Source organism: Bos indicus, chromosome 8 (assembly GCF_029378745.1).
Source record: "Bos indicus isolate NIAB-ARS_2022 breed Sahiwal x Tharparkar chromosome 8, NIAB-ARS_B.indTharparkar_mat_pri_1.0, whole genome shotgun sequence".
In the NCBI taxonomy this organism is placed as follows: domain Eukaryota; kingdom Metazoa; phylum Chordata; class Mammalia; order Artiodactyla; family Bovidae; genus Bos; species Bos indicus.
This window is the reverse complement of record NC_091767.1, coordinates 38,478,935-38,498,163: the sequence shown is the minus strand read 5'-3', so window position 1 is coordinate 38,498,163 and position 19,229 is coordinate 38,478,935. Positions and strand designations below refer to the sequence as shown.

Sequence of the window (19,229 nt, the reverse complement as noted above, 5' to 3'; positions counted from 1 at the left end):
AGCAGCATACCAGCAATTACAGTCTAGTACAAAGACAAACTGGTTAAAGCCAGAACAAAACAAAAGTCAACTATACCCTGCTTATGAGACACTTCTTAAATAAACATCAATAGATAATAGATAAAGAGGGACTTCCCTTGTGGCTCAGCTGGTAAAGAATCAACCTGCAGTGCAGGAGACCTCTGTTTGATCCCTGGGTTGGGAAGATCTCCTAGAGAAGGGAACAGCTATCCACTCCAGTATTCTGGCCTGGAGAATTCCATAAACTGTATAGTCCCTGGGGTCGCAAAGAGTTGGACATGACTGAGCGAGTTTCACTTTCAGTAGATAAAGAGGGGCATTTTGTAGGAACAAAGTCAAAGAATAGCACTTTTCATTCTTTGTATTCTTAGTATTTGCAAGAATTTCCAAGGCAGAACATAATACAGTCCCTTGGTTGCTATTAATACCTGTCATCTCTCCCTCCCATTTACTGTACACAGCTCAATTCCTAATCAGCACAGATTGTCTAGCTTCCTGTCTGTTTGTGTTCTTCCTTCACTGCTTCATCTCAAGAGTGGATATAGTCTTCTTTCATTCCTCAGAAATGCAACACTTGGCTTGCTCAAGATCATTGCTCAAGTTTGGGGATGATGAAAGGGTTGCATATGAGTTGATTTTGATGGAAATTGGAAGCATAAAAACACAGAACATCAAATTCATAATTGCAGGATTAACTTAAGATGGAAATGGGGAGAAGACAATGAATTTTAGCTGACAGGATTGTTAACTATTGGTTGTTTACATGCTATTAAAAATCTGTTAAAATGTCACCCAATCAGCTCTTCCTTCCACAGCAATTTGGTTCTCTGCCAAACTTTCCATAACAAATAGAGCCTGCAAGCACTCTGAACACAGAGCTGCAGCTTTTCAGAGGAGAAATCAAAACAAGATCACAAGGTAAGAACGAAACCAATATTCTGGTACATTTTAATAAGGTCTTACAAAGTAAAATCTTGAGAACCACAGAGAAATGCTTTGTATTTCTATAAAATAAAGAATTAGGTTGATTTATTATTATTGCCAATAGAATTAAAAGTTGATAACAGTTGTTGCTAACTTAGAATTCCACTTTGTTCTCTTTTGAGTGATTTATAAAATTATTAATAAATTGCTAAAATAAGTTGTCTTTATAGTACATGTTCCCCTTTCTCACCACAAAACTTCATAAAGCAAGTTGATATTCTACTTCTTACTCCTGAAATGCTTATCCAAGGCAAACCTACTCACAATTGTTTACAACTGGTTTTTAAGAAAGAAGGACAAATATAAGAACTAAAGATGCCATCCTCTCAAAAACAATTTGTGGAAAAAATAAGGAATTGACATTCTAAATGAGTAAATTCAAAAGCTTATTAGTTTTGATACTATTCATTTAGAGTGAAAATCGCTTTTTTTTCCTCTTTAATTCTTGCTGTCTTGCACTCTTCTCTGCCTTATATTTCCTTGCATAAATACATGCCTCCTGGCTATTTTAATTAAAATAAAAAATGGCACAAAGTCCTAAGTACTGTGGCTGCACACAAGTTGATTCTAGAGGGTTTTTGGAGACTTGAGAGTGAAGTAACTAGGGCTAGGTGTGGCTGGACTTGACTCTCACTCCCTCCTCAGCACCGCATTTATTCTGTTTGAGTCATTGCTATATGTCATCCTATGCTATTCTCTATATTCCTATCTACTGCTTCTCATATTTCTCTTTTGAATACTTAATGCTCTTCTTTTAATTTTGACCCTGAAAAGGCACAGCTCTGTGTTCAGAAAACTTCAGAATTCTCTATTTCTTAGAGTTTGGGGTGCTTGAGCTGAATCACACTACTGGGTAGTATCCTTAAATTGTAAAGAACTCTCACAGGCATCACTTTCTGCAACTCAAATTTCACATGTTCTTCTACATGCTTCTCTGAAAGGATCCTAGATTTCCTACTAATCTTTAACTGGTGGCTGCCTAATTCATTTTCTCAGCAATGTATTGACCTAGATGTTTTACTCTTTCCCATCACTGTTTAACTTACAATATCTAAAGCCAAAAGATACCTCTTTTCCTTTCCCATTTATAGAGAGGGAAGAATTCTGAGGGGAATTTTCACTGAAACATTGAAACAGTGCTAAAAAGTAAAGGAAGAGACTGAGAAATGGGAGCCACCTCTCCTGGACACAGTCTGTAAAGGATTAAAGAAACAGCTTTCAACCAACTTCAGGGAATGTACTGAGTCACTGTAAAAGCTTCTGCTCCATGAAGGAATTAAATCATTTCAGCAAATACTGTGGGAGGTGAGAAGGAGGATAGCAGTGCAGCAATGAGGGAAGAAAAAAAAAAAAAAAAGCACCAAGAATTGTTCACACCAATAAATCTGATAACATGAGGTCTTTTTTGGAGAATATGAGTGCAAAGTTAAATCATTACATGGAAGTACTGCAGAGGGGATAGCACTGGGGAAGAAAAATATTACATCAGAGAAATTTATGCCACTAAATCTGACAGCAGGAGGTCTGTTTTTGAGATGAGAGTGTGACTGTGCCAAAATCATTGTATCTTTCATTCGACAACGTGAAATTTTGGAAAACACGGTGGTAATCAAGTGATAGAATTCTTCTTTTATATCTCAATTTGCAGCAGGGACATTTAGAAACATAAAGGCCAAAAATAATCTTGAACAGCAGAAAATAATTTTAATTCCATTAAAAACAAACAAACAAACCAAATATAATAATATTTGGTTCAAGGACTTTGGGACATAGTAGAGCCTCTAATCTCTTTTCATTTTCTGTCTGGTTTCCCTGGTGTTGATATCTGTACACAGAAGGAATCTTTAAGGGTACACAGTCTTAGAGGACAGGCAAAGTTCATTGTTGGGGGTGTTAAAGGTGGTATAAGGAGTTTGGGGCACTTCCTCACTGTAGCAGACTCCTGGCATGACATGCTCACATGCTGTCCTTTCTATTATTGGTAAATCATCCTATAACTGTGAAGATTTTTGTTTCTGTTCATTTTTTGCTTTAAGTGTAGACTACAGTGTAGCATAATAGTAAAAAACCACAAAATTTTAGAAGAAGATAGGCCTCAACTCCATCATCTGTCATTGACTAGCTGTGTGATTTTGTATCTTAACATTCCTAAGCCTGAATTATTTTCTCTTGTGTAAAATGTAAAACAAAAACAAAAGAATAATAAGATACTCTACCTTAGAGAGGTGTTGAGATGCTTTTGAAGGTAAAGCAATTAAGAAGCAGTCATGAAAGGTAACTGTTAATAATCACTGAAATTTCATTAAATGTGAGACATTAATTCCACATTCTCTCATTGAATCTTCATAGAATCTCTATAAAATAAATATTATCTTCTCCATTTATAAAACTAAACAGGTGAGATTTAGAAAGATTGTACTAACCCAAGATGACACAACCAGAAAATTTCAAACCAGCAATTAAAACCCAGAGTCAAGTTCCAGGAAGGAGAAAGAACCAACAGGGAAGACAGATTCCAAATGACTTCATTTAATGCATCTCTAATCATCTTTGTGAAGCCATTTTCTTCTATTTAAGGTTTCAGTCATTTTCAAACAAAAATTTTAATGAAATAACATTAAAATCTTTCAGCTATTTTCTTTAGGACTACATTTATTGCCATCTAAAGGAAAAGGTTCCTGTCAGCCACTATTCTCTTAAGTAATTTTCTATTGTCACTGCCATTAGTAAAGCCAGTACAGCATCCACCCATAAACTTGGCTTCACTTTTAACCAGCATAGCAGTCTACATCTAGTTCCCTCTCACTTTGCACAGATCATGAATTGGGTCATCATTACAATTTTCCCCAGAAGTGCTAATACACCTGAGACCTTTTGCAAGTGTAAGAATGTTTTGCTCATTACTTCTCTTGGATTTCCTAGCAAAGATTAGATATTTTCTTGAAGAACTTCATAGTTTTGCATATCTGCTGTGTTCAAATCCCAGCCACTCTAACTCCTTAGCCTGCTGGCTCTGTCATTGGCTGCTGTTTAAGAAATGCTATGTAAGTAGTTTATGTGTGTGTTGTGTGTTCAGTCACTCAGTTGTGTCTGACTCTTTGTGGCCCCATGGACTGTAGCCCACCAGGCTCCTCTGTCCATGTAATTCTCCAGGCAAGAATACTGGAATGGGTTGCCATGTCCTCCTCCAGGAGATCTTCCTGACCTAAGAATTGATCCTGTGTCTCTTGAGTCTCTTTCATTGTCAGGAGGATTCTTTACCACTGGCACCACCTGGGAAGACTTTAAGTAGTTTATATTTTCTTTTTAAAAAGAAAATCATATGCCTTTCTCCCATGTTCTTTCATTTGGGAGCTTATTAAACCCAATCACGAACTTTCCTCTAACCTGAATTTACTAGGTCCAAAATTTTTCCTTTCTGAGGTTTTACTTATCCATTATCTTTTATACACATGCTGCTGCTAAGTCGCTTCAGTTGTGTCCAACTCTGTGCGACCCCATAGACGGCAGCCCACCAGGCTCCCCCGTCCCTGGGATTCTCCAGGCAAGAACACTAGAGTGGGTTGCCATTTCCTTCTCCATTTATACATATATCATATAGCAATTGTCTACATTCTTTAGCAAAGGTGTTTAAATAGCTTATCAGTAGTCAGCATGGCTACTTCATACTAATCAATGAATATTAGTAGGATTGTTTTCTTGAGTAAATATTTCTTTTCTTCTAGTCTTTTTTAAAAGTTTGAGCCACAGACCTAGGTGCCAACATTCATTTTAATATAATTTGGTGGCTATTTTTAGCTTCTTTTTTTTTCTTCAATGTGACTTTTATAAGATTCATATTATATCAATGTATACGTAGCATTATTTATCAAAGAGCAGGCACAGTTTTTTCTTCACTTACTTACTCAAGTGCCATATGGCTTGTGAAATCATAATCATAATCATAATTGTCACTATGTGGTATAAAACAGTATAAGCTGTTTTAATAAACAAGTTTGGAGAGTGCCATGCCTAGGATGTGACATCTGGCTGTCTAATTACCATTACCTTTCAAATGTCATGTGGAAAGATTTCTACTCAGTACTAAAGGTCCATGAGAGTAGACTCAGCATTTAGAAGCATTAAAGTCATTTGCATTGTGATATGTCAGTTGGAAAAAAAAATACTATCTGTAAATCCTTGTATTTTTTTAATTCATAAAAGTATAAAAATTGGGTACAAATCCAATTTTCAGAGCATCCATTTTTTTTTCTGGTTATTTGTGACAAATCCTCCTAAAAGAGCATCTGTTTTTAGACTTATTGGTTCTCCCTACTATCTAGGTAGACCCAAGCAGGGACTAGTAGCCTCAAGGATTGTGGTTCACTGTTAGATCTGTATAACTTCTTTACCTATCCCATGTAACACCCCTTCTTGGCAAAGTAAGAGAGCCCAGTTACATTCTTCTGCCCTGTATGATTAGATATACTCAGAAAGAGGTCAACTCTGTCCAAAGAAGGAAAATGATTAGGTCTATCTTGAAGAATAAGAGAAGTATCTAGCACAATCTTTTCACTTTAAGCCCAGCTACCAGGTAAGCCTACTTAGATTCCCATGTAAGGATGATGAAGTCAGTAATTTGGGAAATGGTTGCAACACACGAATTAGGCAGGGTGGGAGACAAGGTTTATCATCCCATGGTGGACAAGTTTCCAGACCTCTGAATTGTATTTTCTGATCATTGAACAAGGTAACTCTATTGAAACTCTTATGGGAATTAAATATACAGGATGTGGACTGCAACTTAGCCTGTTCAGGTCAATGTGCAGGGACTCTAACATCTGTGAGTAGAAAGAGTTTATACTCTTGATTTTTAAATGTCTTCTAACAATAAAATTTAATATCTAATACACAATGCAGTATATCACTGGGTGGCCACTGGCTTGAGAAAGAAAATCTCATAGTCTGTACAGGGTGAGGTACAAAGCATTTAACAGCTGGCATGACATAAGCAGATATAATAGTGAGAAAGGTACTAGCCATTTGGAGCATGCCAGCTGAATGCCAGCACTGGGAGGGAACTTCACTGTGGCTTTGACCTGTATCAGCCAATCTAGGATAACGGGAATGACAGAGCAGTGGAAAAGCTAAAGGTTTACAGAGCTTTTAATAAGTTGGCCAGTGTTTCTGTTACCGTTCAATATTCAAATCCCAAACAGAAGAGAAAAATTCTATAAAAGTTATGCTAGCAATAACTTTAGTCTTTGTACAAGGAAACACTTTCACATACTATGAGACTATATTTATAATTAACTTCTGAATGGAGGTAATGTGAGATAATATTTGATCTAAAAACAGCCTTTTAGTCCATCATTATGGACTCATGATTTTGGTGATATTATAATTAACTCATTTTCAGACTTGGTTTGATTAGCTACAATTTTTTGTTGTGCTGAGCCACATGGTCACAATTTATCACACAGAAGCCCCTTCATGGTGGCTCTTTTTAAAATTTTCTCAGAATTTTAAAATATGCACCACTGCTTTCAGGCAAAAGTTATTCAGGCTTATCCTGCATTTCTTTTACTTGAAATAATAAATCAGCCATTCTCCAAAGAATCTCAATTTCTTTAGTGGAGAACATTATCAGGCTACCGAAAATCTGGGCCCTGGGATACACATTGGATTATTTCATCTTAATACTGAAATTAAAGCAGTTCAGTTATCAGATATAGGGAAGAAAATTATATATTAAATGAAATCATTAGTTCATATTTGTATTGTCATTGGAATTCTATGATATATGTCAAAATACTTCTTACAATTATTTTTAATATCTTATTTTGTTATGAGTATATAATCATTTGTTTGATTTACACTGTGGTCCAATTGTTTAAATTCTTTTAACTTTGAAAATATTGATTTCTTATTAATTGACAGCTTTTGTTTGGTTCCTATATTAGTTTGGAGTAGGAAATGGCAACCCACTCCAGTATTCTTGCCTGGGAAATTCCATGGACAGAGGAGCCTGGCAGGCTACAGTCCATGGGGTTGCAAAGAAGTGAACACATTATTGGAGGATATGGTGTAACTGGTGTCCATTACTTTACCAAATAGAGGTATTGCATATGATATGTACAGAAGTTATCTGGATCTACCAGTGAACCACAGTCCTCAAGGTTACTAGTCTCTGCATGGTTCTACCTGCTAAACAGTTCACTGTATAAGTAGGATGCTAACTGAAGTTTGATCTTCAGTGTCTTTATAAGTCATTTCATTTTGTCATTATTTGTCCACTCATAATGAGATAATGCATCATTATAAGATATGATTTTCATAATCAATTTCATACACAAATTAATATACATAAAAATTATGGCAAACAAGCTCAACTGGTGTTTTACAAGAGTAAAATATCAATAAAAGTACTATATTGGCAATCTGTAAAATTAGTAGTAAAAACAGTAATAACAGTACCATTATTGGCAATCTGAATTTGAAAAAAGAAAAAGAACAGACATGAAATGGTTACTTATAAATTTCAAAATTTTTTCCTGATACACACAAAAAATTCAGTTTACCCATTCTGTTTCTGGTGTATCATGCTGTTTTCTGATAAATAATATTTTTATTGATTTTAAAATATCATTTTATATATTCATATTATTTTATTAAAATTTTGCTTAAAATATAACATTACTTGAATATTAAAATTTTAAACTAGCTGCAATAGGACACGGTATGAAGATTCCTCAAAAAAATTAAAAATAGAATCACCATATGATCTAGCATTCCCACTTTTGGGTACATATCCAGAAAAATCAAAAATGGGATGTTGAAGAGAGAGCTGCACACCTATGTTCATTATAATATTATTCAAAATAGCCAAGAGGTGGAATCAACCCAAATGTCCACTAATGAATGGATAAAGAAAATATAGTATACACATACAATGAAATATCATTCAGCTTTAAAAAAGAAAGAAATTCTGTCACATTCTTAACAGGGATGAATCTTGAGAACATTATGTTAAGTGAAATAAGCCAAACACAAATACTGTGTACTATATGATCCCACTTATATGATGTACTAAAGTAGTCAAACACAAGAAACAGAGGGTAAAACGATGTTGCCATGGCCTTTGGGAAGGTGAAATGAGTTTTTTAAGTTTAAAACTAAACTATAGTTTTAGTTTTGCAAGATGAAAAAGTTCTAGAGGTCTGCTGCACAAAATTTGAATGCAGTTAACACTAGTGAAATATACTTAAAATGGGCAAGATGGTAAATTTTACATTATCCATTTTTACAATTAAAAAAAATTTTTAAGAAGAGCTTTGAGCAGGGGATAAGGAAGAATGTTTAAACAACCCAACTTTATTTAGAGATATTATTAATTCAGTGTCCAGAATACATTAGTTGTTAGCTACTTCTTTTTAGGATTTAGAAAAAGCCAATGCAGATCACATTTAGGCCAAAAATATATAAAGATAATTTGTATCACTTGATAAGCTTTAACTAGAATAAAAGATAAATTTACTATATAAGGACACTTAGTGCTCACTTAACAAGAGGTTCCAAAGTTGGCAGCCCCAGAGTCAGTACAAAGAATCAAGGACATCACCAAAAGACCCAAGCTCATCTTATCCTTCTGCTCTGCCATTCTTAGACTGTCCATGATCTCTCCCTTCAAGGGAGAGGATGGCTGGCCTAGCTCTGAGCATCACATCCTCACAGAAGCCAAGTGAGTGAAAGTTAAACAGCACTTACTTCTAAGGAGAAAAGTTTTCTCAGAAGTCTCAGACATGCCTCACCCTTGTCTCATTAGCAAGATCTGTGTCACATGCCCATACTTAGACCTGTTATTGGCAGATGGAAACAGTATTGCCATGAATGGCTTAGGTTTCTGCATATCTAAATTTCTTCTTTGGTGGAAGAAAAGATACTTGTCAGATAAGAAACAACATTTATACTAGGCAAGTCTCAGCATCATTTCATTTTTGCAGAATTCCAAGCATTTTTGGTTTTTAAGAACTTCTTGCCCATTGCTGAGAATGGCAGCCAAATTTTTTCAAAGTCATCCCGAGGATTCTGCCTCAGTCTGAAAAATACCTCAAAAGTCATCTTTAATGTGATTTTTCAGTTCTTTCAGAACAAAAACTAAGTCTTTAATCAGGTATATCAGAAGCACTTCTACCATATTAAGGAAAGAGAGGAATGTGTTCATTTCCCATCTAACCATTTTCTAGTCAGCTCAATTCATTCTTAAATACAGACAATGGTGTTCATTTAATTCTTTTTTAGCCATGAAACAGATTGCTTACTTAGTTCTATCAATCTCTTTGACCACCACACTTGAATCCATATATTTTAGAATTCACTGACAGTCTGTTTCCTTTAACTTAAAAAGTTCATTAACATATAACATACACACAGAAAATTGTACAAGTCATGGCTATACAGCTTAATGAGTTATCACAAAGTGAAAAAACTTCAGTCCAGTTCAGTCGCTCAGTCATGTCTGACTCTTTGCAACCTCATGGACTGCAGCATGCCAGGCTTCCCTGTCCATAACCAACTCCTGGAGCTTGCTCAAATTTATGTCCATTGAATCAGTGATGCCATCCAACCATCACACCCTCTGTTGTCCCCTTATCCTCCTGCCTTCAATATTTCCCAGCATCTGGGTCTTTTCCAGTGACTCAGTTCTTCACGTCAGGTGGCCAAGGTTTTGGAGTTTCAGCTTCAGCATCAGTCTTTTCAGTGAATATTCAGGACTGATTTCCTTTAGGACTGATTGGTTTGATCTCCTTGCAATGCAAGGGACTCTCAAGAGTCTTCTCCAACACCACAGTTCAGAAGCATCAATTCTTTGAAGCTCAGCTTTCTTTATATCAAACTCTCACATCCATACATGACTACTGGAAAAACTATAGCTTTGTCTAGACAGACCTTTGTCAGCAAGGTAATGTTTCTGCTTTTCAATATGCTGTCTAGATCAATCATAGCTTTGTTTCCAAGGAACAAGCATGTTTTAATTTCATGGCTGCAGTCACCATCTGCAGTGATTTTGGAGCCCAAGAAAATAAAGTCTATTACTGTTTCCCCATCTATTTCCCATGAAGTGATGGGACTGGATGCCATGATCTTAGTTTTCTGAATGTTGAGTTTTAGGCCAACTATTTCACTCTGCTCTTTCACTTTCATCAAGAGGCTCTTCAGTTCAGTTGCTTTCTGCCATAAGGGTGGTGTCATCGGCATATCTGAGATTATTGATATTTCCCCTGGCAGTCTTGATTCCAGCTTGCACAAATGTATGCAACCATAAAAACAGAAGAGTAAAGGATTCCAGAAGCCTCCTCTTTCCCTTTTCTAGTCATTTCTCTCTACCTCAAGAAAAGCCATTATTAGGTTTTCTAACATACATTCAATTTGCCTGTGGGGGTTTTGACCTATTTATAAATAAATTCACACATTATTTACCTTTTTTTGTCTGGCCTCATTCACTCAAGATTATGCTTGTGAGATGCCTCTGTGTTGCATATAGAAGTAGCTTGTTTACTCTCATTACTAGTTAGAATTCTTCTAAATGAACATGCCATAATTTATCCATTATGATGTAGATGGACATTTGCATTGTTTCCAGCTTGGAGTTACATGACTAGGACTGCTAGGAACATTCCCTTACATATATTTTGGCAAATACTTTTATGTCTTTCTGTTAGATATATTACCTTTAAGCAAACTTGTCAGGTCAATGGAGAAGGCAATGGCAACCCACTCCAGTACTCTTGCCTGGAAAATCCCATGGATAGAGGAGCCTGGTAGGCTGCAGTCTGTGGGGTCGCTCAGAGTCAGACACGACTGAGAGACTTCTCTTTCACTTTTCACTTTCATGCATTGGAGAAGGAAATGGCAACCCACTCCAGTGTTCTTGCCTGGAGAGTCCCAAGGACGGGAGAGCCTGGTGGGCTGCCATCTCTGGGGTCGCACAGAGTCAGACACGACTGAAGCAACTTAGCAGCAGCAGCAGCAGCAAATAAATTCTTCAGTACCATTTTTCTAGACTCCGTATATGTGTGTTAGAATATATTTATCTTTCTCTTTCTGACTCAACTTACTCTGTATAATAGGTTCTAGGTTCATCCACTTCATCAGAACTGACTCAAATGTATTCCTTTTTATGGCTGAGTAATATTCCATTGTGTATATGTACCACAACCTCTTTATTCATTCATCTGCCGATGGACATCTAGGTTGCATCCATGATCTAGCTACTGTAAATAGTACTGCAATGAACAATGGGATACATGTGTCTTTTTCAATTTTGGTTTCCTCAAGGTATATTCCTCAGGGTATATTCCTCAGAGATTGCTGGGTCATATGGTAGATTTATTCCTAGTTTTTTAAGGAATCTCCATACTGTCTTCCATAGTGGCTGTATCAATTTACATTCCCAAAAACAGTGTAAGAGAGTTCCCTTTTCTCCACACACTCTCCAGCATTTATTGTTTGTAGATTTTTTGATGATGGCCATTCTGACTGGTGTGAGGTGATATCTCATTGTGGTTTTGATTTGCATTTCTCTAATAATGAGCAATGTTGAGCATCTTTTCATGTGTTTGTTAGCCATCTGTATGTCTTCTTTGGAGAAATGTCTGTTTAGGTCTTTTTCCCACTTTTTGATTAGGTTGTTTGTTTTTCTGGTATTGAGTTGTATGAGTTGCTTGCTTATTTTGGCAATTAATCCTTTGTCAATTGCTTCATTTGCTATTATTTTCTCCCATTCTGAGTGTTGTCTTTTTACCTTGCTTATAGTTTCCTTTGCTGTGCAAAAGCTTTTAGGTTTAATTAGGTCCCACTTGTTTACTTTTGCTTTTATTTCCATTACTCTAGGAGGTGGGTCATAGAGGACCTTGCTTTGATTTATGTCATCAAGTGCTCTGCCTATGTTTTCCTCTAAGAGTTTTTATAGTTTCTGGTCTCACATTTAGGTCTTTAATCCATTTTGAGTTTATCTTTGTGAGTGTTGTTAGGAAGTGTTCTAATTTCATTCTTAGTTACATTCTGGACATGTAGCTGTCCGGTTTTCCCAGCACCATTTTTTGAAGAGGCTATCTTTGCCCCATTGTAAATTCGCCCTTCCTTTGTCAAAAATAAGGTACCCGTAGGGGCATGGGTTTATTTCTGGGCTTTCTATCTTGTTGCATTGGTCTATATTTCTGTTTTTGTGCCAGTACCATACTGTCTCCATGACTGAAGCTTTGTAGTATAATCTGAAGTCAGGAAGGTTGATTCCTCCAGCTCCATTCTTCTTTCTCAAGACTGCTTTGGCTAGTCAGGGTCTTCTGTGTTTCCATATGAATTGTGAAATGTTTTGTTCTAGTTCTGTGAAAAATTCCATTGGTAATTTGATAGGGGTCACACTGAATCTGTAGATTGCATTTGGTAGTAGAGTCATTTTCACAATATTGATTCTTCCTACCCAGGAACATGGAATATCTCTCCATCTGTTTATATCATCTTTGACTTCTTTCATCAGTGTCTTATAATTTTCTGTATACAGTTCTTTTGTCTCCTTAGGTAAGTTGATTCCTAGATATTTAATTCCTTTGTTGCAATGGTGAATGGGATTGATTCCTTAATTTCTCTTTCTGATTTTCCATTGTTAGTATACAGAAATGCAAGTGATTTCTGTGTATTGATTTTGTATCTTGCAACTTTGCTAAATTCACTGCTTAACTCTAGTAATTTTCTGATACTATCTTTAGGGTTTTCTACATACAGTATCATGTCATCTGCAAAGAGTGAGAGCTTTACTTCTTTTCTGATCTGGATTCCTTTTCTTTCTTTTTCTTCTCTGATTGCTATAGCTAGGACTTCCAGAACTATGTTAAATAGTAGTGGTGAGAGTGGACACGCTTGTCTTGTTCCTGTTCTTAGGGGGAATGCTTTCAGTTTCTCACCATTGAGAGTAATGTTTGCTGTAGGCTTATCATATATGGCCTTTACTATGTTGAGGTAGATTCCTTCTATGCCCATTTTTTGAAGAGTTTTAATCATAAATGGGTGCTGAGCTTTGTCAAAGGCTTTTTCTGCATCTATTGAGATTACCATATGGTTTTATCTTTCAATTTGTTGATATGGTGTATCACATTGATTGATTTGCATATATTGACAAATCCTTGCGTCCCTGGAATAAACCCAACTTGATCGTGGTGTATGAGCTTTTTGATGTGTTGCTGAATTCTGTTTGCTAAAATTTTGTTGAGGATTTTTGCACCCATGTTCATCAGTGATATTGGCCTGTAGTTTTCTTTTTGTGTGTTGTCTTTTTCTGGTTTTAGTATAAGGGTGACGGTGGCCTCGTAGAATGAGTTTGGAAGTGTTCCTTCCTCTGCAATTTTTTGAAAGTTTTACAAGGACAGGCATTAGCTCCTCTCTAAATGTCGGACAGAATTCCTCTGTGAGGCCATCTGTTCCTGGGCTTTTGGTTTTGGGGCGATTTTTGAGCACAGATTCAATTTCAGTGCTTGTAATTGGGTTGTTCACAATTTCTATTTCTCCTTGGTTCAGTCTTCAAAGATTGAACTTTTCTAAGAATCTGTCCATTTCTTCCAGGTTATCCATTTTATCGCTGTATAGTTGTTCATAATAGTCTCTTACAATCCTTTGTATTTCTACATTGTCTTTTGTAATCTCTCCTGTTTCATTTCTAATTTTGTTGATTTGATTCTTCTCTCTTTTTTCCTTGATGATCTGGCTAAAGGTTTGTCAATTTTGTTTATCTTCTCAAAGAACCAGCTTTTAGTTTTATTATTCTTTACTATTATTTTTTTATTTCTTTTTCATTTATTTCTGCTCAGATCTTTATGATTTCTTTCCTTCTACTAATTTTGGGGCTTTTTTGGTTCTTTTTCCAGTTGTTTTGGGTGTAAAGTTAGGTTGTCTGTTCAATGTTTTTCTTATTTCTTGAGATAGAATTGTATTGTTATACACTTCCTCTTAGAACTGCTTTTGCTGCATCCCATAAGTTTTAAGTTGTCATGTTTTCATTGTCATTTGTTTCTAGAAATTGTTTGATTTACCTTTTGATTTCTTCAGTAACCTGTTGGTTATTTATGGCATATTGTTTAATCTCCATGTGTTTGTGTTTCTTGCATTTTTTTTTCTTGTAATTGATATCTAGTCTCATAGCATTGTGGTCAGAGAAGATGCTTGATATGATTTCAATTTTCTCAAATTTACTGAGGTTTGATTTGTGACCCAAGATGTGGTCTATCTTGTAGAATGTTCTATGTGCACTTGAGAAGAAAGTGTATTCTTCTGCATTCGGATGGAATGTCCTGAAGATCAATGAGATCCATCTTATCTAATGAATCATAATGTATCATTAGACTTGTGTTTCCTTATTAATTTTCTGTTTTGATGATCTGTCCATTGGTGTGAGTGGGGTGTTAAAATCTCCTAGTATTACTGTGTTATTGTCAATTTCTCCTTTTATGTCTGTTAGTGTTTGTCTTATGTATTGAGGTGCTCCTACGTACGGTGCATAGATATTTACAATTGTTATGTCTTCCTCTTGGATCGATCTCTTGATCATTACATAGTGTCCTTCCTTATCTCTTGTAATATTCTTTATTTAAAGGTTTATTTTGTCTGAAATGAGGGTTGCTACTCCAGCTTTCTTTTACTTCTCATTTGCATGGAATCTATTTTCCCATCCTCTCACTTTCAGTCTATATGTGTCTTTAGGTCTGAAGTGGGTTTCTTGTAGACAGCATATGTATGGGTCTTGTTTTTGTATCCATTCAGCCAGTCTGTGTCTTTTGGTTGGAGCATTTAATCCATTTACATTTAAAGTAATTATTGATATATGTGTTCCTATTGCCATTTTCTTAATTGTTTGGGGTTGATTTTGTAAATCTTTTTTCTTCTTTTGTATTTCTTGAGTATATAAGTCTGTTTAACATTTGTTGTAAAGCTGGTTTGGTGGTACTGAATTCTCTTAACTTTTGCTTGTATGAAAAACTTTTGATTTCTCCATCAATTTTGAATGAGACCCTTTCCAGGTACAGTAATCTTGGTTGTAAATTTTTCCATTTCAGTACTTTAAATATATCCTGCCATTCCCTTCTGGCCTGCAGGGTTTCTGCTGAAAGATCAGCTGTTAAGCATAGGGGGTTTCCCTTGTACATTACTTATTGCTTTTAACCCTTGCTGCTTTCAATATTCTTTCTTTGTGTTTAGTCTTTGTTAGCTTAATTAGCATATGTGTTGATGTGTTTCTCCATAGTTTTATCCTGTATGGGACCCTTTGTGCCTCTTGGACTTGATTGGCTATTTCCTTTCCCATGTTGGTGAAATTTTCAACTATAATCTCTTCAAAAATTTTCTCATTCCCTTTCTTTTTCTCTTCTTCTTCTGGGACCCCTATTATTTGAATGTTGGTGTTTTTGATATTGTTCCAGAGGTCCCCGAGACTATCTTCAGTTCTTTTCATTCTTTTTACTTTTTCTGCTCTTCAGAAGTTATTTCCACCATTTTATCTTCCAGCTCACTGATTCATTCTGCTTCAGATATTCTGGTATTGATTCCTTCTAGAGTATTTTTGATTTCAGTAATCATGTTGTTTGTCTCTCTATGTATATTCTTTAACTCTTCTAGGTCTTTGTTAATTGATCCTTGTATTTTCTCCATTTTGCTTTCAAAGTTTTTTATCATTACTATCATTATTCTGAATTCTTTTTCAGGTAGTTTGCCTATTTCCTCTCCATTTATTTGGACTTCTGTGTTTCTAGTTTGTTGCTTCATTCGTGTAGTATTTCTCTGCCTTTTCATTATTATTATTATTTTAACTTCTTGTGTTTGAAGTCTCCTTTTCCCAGGCTTCAAGGTTGAATTCTTCTTCCTTTTGGTTTCTGCCTTATAACTTTGGTCCAGTGATTTCTGTAAGCTTCTTATAGGGTGAGATTTGTGCTGAGTTTTTGTTTGTTTGTTTGTTTTTCCTCTGATGGGCAAGGCTGAGTGAGGTGGTAATCCTGTCTGCTGATGATTTTGTTTGTATTTTTGTTTTGTTTGCTGTTTAGATCAATCTGATTTCGGTGTTGACCATCTGGTGATGTCCATGTGTAGAGTCTTCTCTTGTGTTGTTGGAAGAGGGTGTTTGCTATGACCAGTGCATTTTCTTGGTAAAACTCTATTAGTCTTTGCCCTGCTTCATTCCGTATTGCAAGGCCAAATTTGCCTGTTACAACAGGTGTTTCTTGACTTCCTACTTTTGCATTCCAGTCCCTTATAATGAAAAGGACATCTTTTTGGGGTGTTAGTTCTAAAAGGTCTTGTAAGTCTTCATAGAACCATTCAACTTCAGCTTCTTCATCATTACTGGTTGGGGCATAGACTTGGATTACTGTGATATTGAATGGTTTTCCTTGAAAATGAACAGAGATCATTCTGTCTTTTTTGAGACTGCATCCAAGTACTGCATTTCAGACTCTTTTGTTGACCATGATGGCTACTCCATTTCTTCTGAGGGATTCCTGCCCTCAGTAGTAGACATAATGGTCATCTGAGTTAAATTCACCCATTCCAGTCCATTTTAGTTCACTGATTCCTAGAATGTCGACATTCACTCTTGCCATCTCCTGTTTGACCACTTCCAATTTGCCTTGATTCATGGACCTGACATTCCAGGTTCCTATGCAATATTGCTCTTTACAGCATCGGACCTTGCTTCTATCACTAGTCACATCCACAACTGGGTATTGTTTTTGCTTTGGCTCCATCCCTTCATTCTTTCTGGAGTTATTTCTCCACTGATCTCCAGTAGCATATTGGGCCCCTACTGACCCGGGGAGTTCCTCTTTCAGTATCCTATCATTTTGCCTTTTCATACTGTTCATGGGGTTCTCAAGGCAAGAATACTGAAGTGGTTTGCCATTCCCTTCTCCAGTGGACCACATTCTGTCAGACCTCTCCACCATGACCCACCTGTGTTGGATGGCCCCACAGGCATGGCTTAGTTTCATTGCGTTAGACAAGGCTGTGGTCCTAGTGTGATTAGATTGACTAGTTTTCTGTGATTATGGTTTCAGTGTGTCTGCCCTCTGATGCCCTCTTGCAACACCTACCATCTTACTTGGGTTTCTCTTACCTTGAACGTGGGGTATCTCTTCACGGCTGCTCCAGCAAAGTGCAGCCACTGCTCCTTACCTTGGATGAGGGGTATCTCCTCACTGCCACCCCTCCTGACCTTGAACGTGGAATAACTCCTCTAGGCCCTCCTGCAGCCACCATTCCTTGGACATGGGGTTGCTCGTCTCATCTGGTCCCATCACTCCATGGGAAATATATGGGGAAACAGTGTCAGACTTTATTTTTTGGGGCTCCAAAATCACTGCAGATGGTGACTGCAATGATTAAAAGATGCTTACTTCTTGGAAGGAAAGTTATGACCAACCTAGATAGCATATTGAAAAGCAGAGACATTATTTTGCCAACAAAGATCCATCTAGTCAAGGCTATAGTTTTTCCAGTGGTAGTGTATGGATGTGAGAGTTGGACTGTGAAGAAAGCTGAGCACCAAAGAATTGATGCTTTTGAACTGTGGTGTTGAAGAAGACTCTTGAGAGTCCCTTGGACTGCAAGGAGATCCAACCAGTCCATCCTAAAGGAGATCAGTCCTGGGTGTTCTTTGGAAGGAATGATGCTAAAGCTGAAACTCCAGTACTTTGGCCACCTCATGCGAAGAGTTGACTCATTGGAAAAGACTCTGCTGCTGGGAGGGATTGGGGGCAGGAGGAGAAGGGGAAGACAGAGGATGAGATGGCTGGATGGCATCACTGACTCGATGGACGTGAGTCTGAGTGAACTCCGGGAGTTGGTGATGGACAGGGAGCTGCGACAGGCATGCTGCGATTCATGGGGTTGCAAAGAGTCAGACATGACTGAACGACTGAACCGAACTGAACTGCTGTTTAGATGAGGTGTCCTACACAGGGTGCTATTGGTGGTTGGGTGATGCCGGGTCTTGTATTCAAGTGGTTTCCTTTGTGTGAGTTCTCATTATTTGATACCCCCTAGAGTTAGTTCTTGGAGAAGGCAATGGCACCCCACTCCAGTACTCTTGCCTAGAAAACCCTATGGACAGAGGAGTCTGGTAGGCTGCAGTCCATGGGGTCGCTAAGAGTCGGACATGACTGAGCGACTTCACTTCATTTTTCACTTTCATGCATTGGAGAAGGAAATGGCAACCCACTCCAGTGTTTTTGCCTGGCGAATCCCAGGGACAAGGGAGCCTGGTGGGCTGCCGTCTATGGGGTCACACAGAGTCGGACACGACTGAAGTGACTTAACAGCAGCAGCAGAGTTAGTTCTCTGGTAGTCTAGGGTCTTGGCTTCAGTGCTCCCACTCCAAAGGCTCAGGGCTTGATCTCTAGTTTTGAATGAGTCTATATATTCTTTTCTGCTGGTCAGTTACTCCTATTCGCTCTCAGCTGGTGTTCTGCATGCACTTCTGTGTGTGAATGTGTATTCCTGATGTATCTTGTGCTGTGAAGTGGGACAGCAATCACATCTCTTAGGGGTTTAGTTTTCTTCCAGACCTCTTCATTGGCACTGGGGAAGGCAAATTTTTCTTAGGTTCAGTTCAGTTCAGTTTAGTCACTCAGTCGTGTCCAACTCTTCGCGACCTCATGAATCACAGCACACCAGGCCTCCCTGTCCGTCACCAACTCCTGGAGTTCACTCAAACTCATGTCCATCGAGTCAGTGATGCCATCCAGCCATCTCATCCTCTGTCGTCCCCTTCTCCTCCTGCCCTCAATCCCTCCCAGCATCAGGGTCTTTTCCAATGAGTCAACTTTCACATGAGGTGGCCAAAGTACTGGAGTTTCAGCTTCAGCATCAGTCCTTCCAATGAACATCCAGGACTGATCGCCTTTAGAATGGACTGGTTGGATATCCTTGCAGTCCAAGGGATGCCTAAGAGTCTTCTCCAACACCACAGTTCAAAAGCATCAATTCTTGGTCATGGTGTATGATCTCTTTAATGTGTTGTTGGATTCTGATTGCTAGAATTTGTTAAGGATTTTTGCATCTATGTTCATCAGTGATATTGGCCTGTAGTTTTCTTTTTTTGTGGGATCTTTGTCAGGTTTTGGTATTAGGGTGATGGTGGCCTCATAGAATGAGTTTGGAAGTTTACCTTCCTCTGCAATTTTCTGGAAGAGTTTGAGTAGGATAGG

At 37.4% G+C, this 19,229-nt stretch overlaps 1 protein-coding gene across 2 annotated transcripts in view; it reads left to right on the top strand.

Moving 5' to 3' along the window:
* Positions 1–824: 824 nt before the first annotated feature.
* IL33 (interleukin 33) overlaps positions 825–19,229 on the top strand; it is a 65,248-nt gene continuing 46,843 nt past the window's right edge. Inside the window, exon 1 of one of the 2 annotated variants that reach the window (XM_070794573.1) lies at positions 825–939. The gene's annotated coding sequence lies outside the window, so the exon portion shown is untranslated. The remainder of the gene's footprint in view (positions 940–19,229) is intronic. The other variant, XM_019965971.2, reaches the window with a different exon arrangement.